The sequence below is a fragment of the Anthonomus grandis genome, chromosome 3 (genome assembly GCF_022605725.1).
Source record: "Anthonomus grandis grandis chromosome 3, icAntGran1.3, whole genome shotgun sequence".
Taxonomy (NCBI): domain Eukaryota; kingdom Metazoa; phylum Arthropoda; class Insecta; order Coleoptera; family Curculionidae; genus Anthonomus; species Anthonomus grandis.
Window position 1 is genome coordinate 44,732,660 of NC_065548.1, and position 9,896 is coordinate 44,742,555.

The 9,896-nt window shown below is 32.6% G+C and overlaps 2 protein-coding genes across 3 annotated transcripts in view; both read left to right on the plus strand.

Moving 5' to 3' along the window:
• LOC126734024 (guanine nucleotide-binding protein G(q) subunit alpha) overlaps positions 1-9,896 on the plus strand; it is an 80,635-nt gene that overhangs the window by 63,351 nt on the left and 7,388 nt on the right. Inside the window, exon 1 of one of the 2 annotated variants that reach the window (XM_050437536.1) lies at positions 9,578-9,599. The exons of the other annotated variant lie outside the window; for it this stretch is intronic. The gene's annotated coding sequence lies outside the window, so the exon portion shown is untranslated. Of the gene's footprint in view, positions 1-9,577; positions 9,600-9,896 lie in introns of those variants that run through there. 2 annotated transcript variants of the gene reach the window in all.
• Positions 1-9,896, plus strand: part of LOC126734022 (vang-like protein 2) — a 111,439-nt gene that overhangs the window by 63,333 nt on the left and 38,210 nt on the right. The window lies entirely within an intron of this gene.

Here is a 9,896-nt window from a genome sequence, read left to right on the forward strand (position 1 = left end):
TCCAATTCATATCCAGCTCTGAGTGGTGCTCCTCAAGGGAGTAACCTTGCCCCCTTAATTTTTGCAATTTTTGTTAACGACATCATATCTAGTTTAACATTTGATTGTCTTTTATTTGCAGATGACCTAAAATTATTTTGCACTATAGAAAACAACAACCACTGCGTTCAACTGCAAAAAGTCTCATCCCGGTGCTAAATAAATAAACTGCCTCTTAACATTAAAAAGTGCAAAATTATGTCAATCTCCAACCTTCACAATGAATTTAATTTTAACTGCAAACTGAGTAATTTTGTTCTTCAACGAGTTAGCTCTACCAGGGACTTGGGGGTGGAAATTGACAACAGACTCATATTCAGTAAACACATACATAGATGAAGTTGTAAAATCATCATTAAAAACTCTTGGTTTTATCATTAGGTCCACAAAAGATTTTCTGAATTTAGAAAGCCTTATTGCTTTATATAATAGCTTGATAAAATCTAAATTGCTTTATGCTGCAGTAGTATGGTTCCCTAACTATGAGGTACATATTGACAGGCTCGAGTATGTACAACGTAAATTTTTAAAGTATTTAAGCTTCAAAGCTGATGGTTTTTACCCCCCAAGAGGCTGTGATCATAGCTTGCTTCTTCAGAGATTTAACTTTTTATCCCTTAAACATTGTGTCATACTAAGCAGCCAACTTTTTCTATTTAAACTCTGCTGCAATAAAATTGATGCTCCAGACCTTTTGGGTAAATTAAATTTTTTTGTACCTCCTGTACACACAAGAAGGCCAGTTCAATTTTATCTTGAGAATACCCATACCAACTTAAGCAGAAATGCTCCTTAATACCGAGCCTGTTCATGGTTTAACACACTAAATAGTGAGAATAACATTGACCTTCTTAATGGCTCTACAACTGCTTTTAAACAAAAGGTGATGTAAGCATTATCTTCTGCAGCATAAATTATTGGTTCTCAATTGATTACAGTTAATCCATTAAAATTCTTGATTCGATCAGTATTAGGTGGGCTGGAGGTGTTTTGGGTCAGTTTCAGGGTCAGTTTTTTCTTTCTATTGTACTACTCATAATTGCTTTTGGGTGGGTTTACTCTTGTTATATGCATAGTTTGTTTAAATTTATTAGTTGAGTTGTATTTTTTGTTACCATATTACTCATAATTGTCTTTTGTATTGGGATTTTCCTGTTGGACAATAAATGAATAAATAAATAAATAAGAGAGTCATCCGATCCAAATATCTTCCTTCTCCTGGTTTCCGTGCTGACACACGAGCATCATTGTGGGTTAGTCTAGACCTGGACCAGTAAATAAAACATACCCCCCGAATCCATATCCTAATTTAAATGTATGGTAAGATACTGAAAGCTAGAGGTAAAACTCCCATGAATCATGTTTTTAAAATAAAAAATGATTTGACTGTGATTCAGAGGGACTGTATGAAAAAGCGGTAATGGAGCTCAATAGAAGGAAACAAGGGGTGAAGAACAAATGTTAAATAGTAATTAAATTTAAAAGTTATCGGCAGTATATTGTATTGACAGGCCTAGAATCAATCAAACAAACAAATTAGCCCCAATAAAAGTATTTTGTTTTAATGTCAGTGATTTATGAACTAAAATTAATGAATTAGTTAAGCCAGTCTTAATGTTGTCAGTATGAATAGTGTTTATTGTGAGGCTTGGCTAAATTCAAATTCAAAATAAGCTTTATTATCAGTACAGCATTTATAGCGCATATTAATAATTGTCCCAAAAAGAAATACTACATCTCATCTGTGAGTCAATAAGTGAATAATAAGCCTCTCTGGCTACTGTCTTATTTAAATTACTCCCAACTGTTCTGATTGTATAGCAGCCTGATGCCAACCTAGAGCATAGCTGCTTAATGTGTTTATCAAACCTTAACCTATTCTCAATAACCAAACCTAAAAATTTATTAAAATCAGTCACTGTTATATTCTGGTCATCTATGCAGACATGATTTATATCACATTTGAAACATTAACTGATAAAGAATTACTGTCACACCATGTTTTAACCCTGGCCAAATCAAGGCTAATTATTCGGCCGAGATAATGGGAATCAGACCACTCCAGATCTATACTGGCCATACCTCAACCCTGAAGGCATTTACATACATAAGAAATAAAAGTAGGACCAGTACGAGGTCTGAGGCATACCTGCTGCAACACTGATCTCCTCTGACTCAGAATGAGCAAAACGAACCCTCTGACATCTAAATGACAAAAATGGGCCCCTGAAGCCATAAAATTCAAATTTCCGCAGTAGTATTTTGTGTGAGATACAATCAAAGGCTTTTGAAAGATTACAAAACATCGCTGCAGTCCGCTCACCATTGCTAAGACTCAAGTAGAGTCTTTCCGGCATACGAAAAAGAGCATCATCAGTATTTTTTGAAAATTGAAAATTAAACTGACATCTATTTATTACATTATTAGATTGCAAAAAATCATTAATCCTTTTGTTAAGTAGTTTTTTTCTCTAACTTTAGGTAATAAAGGTAGCAAAGATATTGGTCTATAAATAGTTGCAATATCATTCCCTTGTTTAAAAATTGGACTCACTACTGCTTGTTTTAACAGGTCTGGAAATTCACCTCTTCAAACTGATGTGCCAGGGCAGATAAAGCAGGTTGAGGTAAATTAGCTAGAACTCTAATTGAAATGCCATCCGAACCTGCAGAGTTCCCATTAGTAATTTCTCTTGAAACATCCACAATATCCTCATTCACTACTGGTCAGCTATTTTTGTAGGTTATGTATTAATAATTTCATTGTCACTATTGTCAGTGAGGGAAGGTCTACATTTCATTATCAGTGGTTATACTCCATCAAGTATTCTGTATATAATTTTAAGTGTAACTGAGTGATGTCAATAGTGTTATTAATGTTAATACACAATTGTGTTTACATAGGTCAATTATAAAACAAAAATACAAAGGAAATATCAACTTAGACAATACAAATATTTAAAATAAAACTTCCTCCAAACTAAGTATATAACGGATTTTTTATTAGTACACTTACAACATATTTAAAAAAAAATTGCTTGGTAGCTTTCTCAGAGAAATAGGAAGGGGCATTAAAAAACTTTGACCATTCTGTCACCTTTTGAGAAAACAAGAAAATAGTAGTTTGGAAAACTGGTTTCTTCTTTGCTTGGTATCATACTGATGAACATCCTCATAAAACACATAACTAATATAATACTGGATACTAAAAAACAAAACAATAATTACAAGATCAGCGTCTTACCTTTGAATCTAAAGTGACTAACTAAAACAAAAATATCTACTTGACCACTTGTGTTCAAGAACAAATAGTTTATTTTATATTTTAATGTCACCGTTTTTAGATTCTTAAAGCTTTGTTTATAAAACATTTTGCATCTTTGTAAAGCATATTTTTATTTTGAATCGAATGTTTTGAGATTTTTGTATTCTCTATTTCTATTTGACTAGTTTATATATTGCGAGATGCTGTGCATTTTTTATATTCAGTTTTGTTCCATTTTTATATTTATGTATATCAATAAGAAATAACCGATTAAAATCGTTTCTCATTCCCATATGTGGGCCTTAAATTGAATTATATATTATTTCAATAAGAGCGCAAGATTTCAGTGTTCAATAAAACATCGTTATATGTAGCAAAGTACTGAACCCAAATATTAAGTAAATGGCTTTGTTGGCATAGGGGTACCCCTTTGACGAAATTTTCAATAACGTTATTGAATACATGTGGTGGTGTGATGTAATAAAATGCTGTATTGTATACAGCATTTCATTAATACAGCGTCTAATTTCGGCTTTCAATGCTTCGATGGTTGCAGGCTTATAGGAATAAAAGTATGACTTCAGATAACCCCACAACCAGAAGTCTAAAGGCGTTAAATCGCAAGAGCGTGGAGGCCAATACTGGTCACCAAATCTGGCAATAACACGATCAGAAGCAAACTGGTGCAAGATCTTTAATGTTTCACGGGCAGTATGATATGTGGCACCATGCTGCTGAAACCACTTATCATCAAGATCAATTGTTTCCAAATGAGGCACGAGAAACTGTGTTATCGTAGCACGATAACGTTTGATTGAAGGAACTTGTCCATTATCTCAAAGAGACCTACATAACTAGAGAAAAAAATAAAAACTCAGTCTCAGTCTCAAAATATCTTTTTATGTGTCAATCAGGTTACATGTTTCGCAATAAAGCATCATGAGACCTTATAGCTAGATGATCTGCTAAGTACTCAACGATAACGTTTACCATTCACCATTATTGCGCTATCTTCTTTGTTTTCGAAGAAAGACGGTCGAATTATGCCTCCAGACCATAATGCACAGAATACAGTGATACGTTGTGGATGCATAGCTTTCTGATGAATCATTTGTAGATTTTTTAAGCTCCAAATGCGGCAGTTTTGCCTAACAAAGCCATCGAGGTGAAAATGCTGAAAATGATTTCGTTTGAAAAATTAGCAGGTTGCTCAAGGATCCAATTGGTGAATTCTGTTCGCTGTTCATGGACTGGCACAAGTTGTTAAGTCAGTTTGATTTTGTAGGCATGCAACTGTAAATCTTTATTGAGAACTGTTGAAATGTCCAATTCTTGTGGCCGATTAGGAATTGACTTTCTGTCACACTCTCGCTAACTGCTGTGATGTTTTGTTCTGAACGTCCTCTCCGAGCTCGTATCGTGTGTTTCAAATCACTAACTGAACCAGTACTTGTAGTACTCGAATTTTTTGATTGATTTTTTTACACTAGATGAATTAGGAACTCGGAACATTGGACGCCCCTTACGAATAGTGTGATTCTTAATTGGCATTTACCAATGCGTTTCTGCCATTCTGGTTTTAACCCTTAATTTGGCAATAGTCGATTTGGGTCATCCACTACAAAAAATATTATAAAAGTTGTATATTTGGTTTGTTTAAGTCTCTTAAAGCACATTAAAATTTATGCAAACCATTTTTTTAAATATAACGTCAAAAAAACGAGCTGTTTCTTATAGGACTCACAGCGAATTAACGACAGATCTATTTCTAATATATTTTGTATCTTATAAGACACACTACAAATAACTAAAAACTCACATATTTCAAAAATTGTTATTTTCAATGAATATTCAACTTAAACTAACACATTCTTACAAAATAAACTACCTACTTATAGATACAGTCAAAATAATATAAAACATAATTGCCATGAAAGCCACAAAAGCAGTTACGAGTTTTTACCGAACACAGCGAGTTTCTCCGAACTTGCACAATCGACTTCGATCTTTTGTTGAATAAACTGGAAAATGATTCACTTTATTAGATCCTACATCAGGTGGTGGTCTAGGAGCTACCATTCGCTTAATTTTTGCTGCATTATTAACATTTGATTCTAAGTTTTTTCCCTATACTAATTACTCTGTCTTCGAGCTTCAAGGATTGAGCGGATTGAGCAACTGATTATCTAAAATCTTTCAAAGACTGTCTATCTAATTCGCTCTCCCGTCGATACATTAGCCATGCATTATTTACATATATATTTATCATTTGCGAGAAAATTGATAGATACCAACAACGTGTTTTTAGTGGATTCATATATAGAGAATCGAGCATGTCCATAAGATCCACGCTTCCCCCATGAGCATTAGATTGTTTCACGATATTCGGATAGGGAACATCGAATTTGGCTTTTTGAGATTTTTCGTATCTTTTAGCACTTTGACTGGGTCAGTAGACACAACTATACTAACTAATGTGACAGGTTTGTTATCATACCATTTTACACATGTAATTTATTTTCATTGTCTTATTACCTCGACCTATTTGTTTCAACACTTCCACTATCCTCTTCCAAATTACAGTTTTGTAACCTGTTGCTTTTTATAGTTCCTAGCGCAAATATCCCATAAATATTTCGTAAAAGGTGTTCTTTCTTATATTCAAGTTCGGAAAAAAAAAATTAAAATAGATAGTTGTACAAGCAGGATTTTTCATCGACTGGCAAAGACCAGCTACATATGTAAAACACATTTATCCAACACCAAAACTTAACGACAAATATTTAGTATCCCCATTCTTTTGGTTTGGATTTTATGTATTGCATTTGGCACTGCTTTTTTCCTTTTTATATAGGACCATTTTCGTCAATGCTTTGACGTTTTTCATTTTCAATTTGCACACAGTTCTTCCTCACACCTCATATCCTCACACAGTCGAATTTTGAAATTTGAAAAAAGGATCGTTATTCTGATCTCTATTATTGACAAAATGAATGTACCTTCTAACTTGTTGATACCGTTTCAAAGACGTTACATCTGCAATATCACTAAACCTTCATTCTTTGTTCCAATAATCTAAATATGATGACATATCTACCACATCTATCAAGAGATGTATAGCTATAAAATATCGAATTTCGTTTTCAACAATATTTATAGATTTTCCTACTTTGTGACAAGAATATCAATTAGTATTCTCCTTAATAAGCTGAATAAGATCAGAAGAAAAGATATCAGGTATATTAACTGGATACCCAAATTCTTCATTTGACCATGTATATGTAATGTTCGTTTGCTTTTTTGCATTCCTTGGCTTGATTTTGGTTTTTTTATTTTTCAGTTGGTTCTTCCTTCTTTTTGTTGTTCTGTTTCTTTTATTTTCTGATCCTTTGTCTTTGAATGTGATTTGGTTTAAAAAACATATGATTGCTGTGGTATTGAATCATCTTTTGGAATGTGTTTAAAGGGTGTTTTCGGTTCAACACCCTATTCAGAAGCAATGTCGGTATCTGAATTGTTCAAATTAAGATTCTGAAAATCTATCTTGATTACTTATGTGGAGTATTTTTTCTTCCTCATCGTCAATATCTGATGTAATAGGAGGAAGAAGGGCCGTAATCTTATCTTTATGGCTTATATTCATTTTTTTTCAATTATTTTCTGAAAAAAAAGTTGTTTTATCATAGAATTTAGCTTTATTCGACTAGAATTGAAAAAACTAATTTTTTTATTTAGATTTTAAAATTATACAGCCAAAAATATATAAAAAATAGCTGGATATACCTTTCTGAAAAAATAGCAATGACGATAAGAGGATACATAGTACTCACGATCCCTTTTTTTATAACCTTGGTAATGTGGATAATAGGAGACTAAACAAAAATGACTGCAATTTTTGGGAATTCGACTATAGGAGACATAAAAATGCTACTTTTTTGGAAATTATGTCTAAAATTACCCCGGCAAATATATGACAACATAGAATGCACATCTAATAACATTTTACATGAGTATCCTAGACATATTAGTCAAAAATATAATAAAATTACCATGCGACACGATCAGATGTTGCACACAGCCACCACGACTAAGTAAACATTTCGTAGTTCCATCAAATTTGTATAGAGGGCGAAACTAGTAGTAAAACTAAATAAAATAGAGTGCATTCGAATAGTACGCTAGGTAGTGGCCTTTAATTTTATCACCTGCAGAAAATATTATATTTATATTTTTAGCGTATCATATAAGATACATTATCAAATTAAAGGTTAACCAGAGTAAGGGAAAACGTGACGTCATGAATCAGCTGTTTGTCATTTTGATATTTACCAATTATTACCCGGCTTTGGATTTGGGTTCCTCTTTCGATTATACATTCCAGAAGAAGGTTATAGAAGATTAAATAAAATAAAATAAAAATAAAATAATCTTTATTGTATGCAACAAATAAATTACATCTATTCTATATACATACAAGGTGGAAAGTACCGCTAGGCGTGTTTTAATAACCACCACAATAAATAACAAAAGGACATAGTACAATTTTCTTAGAAATAAAAATTTGAACAAAAATCATTCAGAGAACCATACCAGAATCAAAGTTACACTCGTATTAAAATATCAGCAGTCTCCAAAAAAATTTTTAATTTAGACTTAAAAGAGGCCATGCCTAAATCTTTAATTTCTGCAGGTGGGCAATTGTAAATACAGGCAGAAATATATATTAATACGATACGATTGCCAGTGTGCTTTTATAGCGAATATTTACATTATGTGTATCTTCCCTTTGAATAAAGAATTCTGACAGATATTCTGGTTCATGAAAATTAAGTAATTTATGTACAGTGCAGCTTATACCAAAAAATCTTCTTTGGGCCATATTAAGACTATAGACCTGCTTTACATGCTCACTCACAACCAATGAACCCTCCGAGGCAAATTTCTAATAAATCTTACACAGGAATTTTAAATTTTTATATTTATTTTGTTCAGTTAAAAAAGGACGATATACAATATTTAAGTATCCAGCAATACTAAGCACTAAACTCTCTGTAAGGATTTTTTTGTACTAGCAGGCAAAATATCCTTAAATTCATATAATGACTTTAATTTATAATATGACTGTTGACAGATCTTATTTACATGCGCATTAACTGACATTCGATTATCCATACAAAGGCCCAGGTTTTTTACTTGATCTACCCATTCCAATTCAACACCATTAATATTTAATTTACTTGGTGCTCCATTATTCAAGGCACTTTAATTTCTTGAGAACAGGATTGCCTGTGAGTGTTTGTCAGCCCAATCAGAGATCCTCTGTAAGTCAGCATTAATTAAATCCAAAGCTTCAGGTAGGCAACCAACTAATGATGGCAGATAAATTTGCCAATCATCTGCATACTTGTGATACGTGCAGTAAATTATTTTATGAATTAAGTCAGCCACAAATATTATAAAGAGAAGTGGTCCCAACACCGACCCTTGCGGGACTCCCTGAGTTACATTTCTCCGCCCAGAAGTTACCACACCCTCGTCATTAGTCAGCTTTACTGCCTGTTGCCTGTTTTGAAGGTAGCTTTTAAACCACCCATTTGCCTAAATATTGTAGTGCCTTAGTTTTGCCATTAAAAGTTCTATAGTGAGAGTATCAAAGGCTTTTGTCATATCTATCAACACAGAGGGACAACATTGTCCATTATCCAGAGATAGAGCAATATCTGTTGTTACTTTTAGAAGAGTTGTTGTACAGCTATAATTTGGTCTAAAGCCAGATTGATATTTTGGGATAATGTTTCTGCTTAATAAATAATCCAGCCATTGACCTTTTACAATTTTCTCAATTAGTTTAAATAAAGTTGGCAAAATACTAATTGGTCTTAGTTCATTAATATTGGTTGGATTGTTCACTTTAGGTACTGGAGTAACAAGGGCTTTTTTCCAGATGTCAGGAACACACCTAGAAGATAAAGAATTATTAATAATGTTCACTAGAGGTTTTAGGCAAATAGAAATGCAAGCTTTTAACATTTTTATAGAGATCTCATCTACCCCAATAGCATTACTTCTAATACTGTTTATGATTTTATAAACTTCATTTTCAGAGACTAGTTTAAAATGAAACGGCTCCCCATCGATTGAGGAATTAAGAAAAGTATCCAAATTATCTGGATCAATCTGTAATTGAGGCACACTATCCAGAAAATGATTATTAACAAGTGTTGAAGAAAGGCATATTAATAATATGCCTTTTTTCTGCCTTTACTGCCACATTCACACAATTCCTAAGATCGAGGTAATCATCAGCCTTTAGATATTTTTTAAAATCTTTATGTTTTAACTTTATCATTTTTTTAATTATGTGTTATTAAATACCAATTAGCTTAAAATTATCAAGAAGAAGTAGTCAAATCAAATCAAAATGCTTAATTGTCAGAAAATTTGCATTTTATCGACAAAGCTAAAGGAAAAAAAAATACAAATATAAACAAATAAACATAAAAAAAATACTCAGACAAAATAGACACAAAGTAAATAGGTACATAACAAAACAAAAATACTGTACAAATTATCAAATTGTACAATTTGGTCG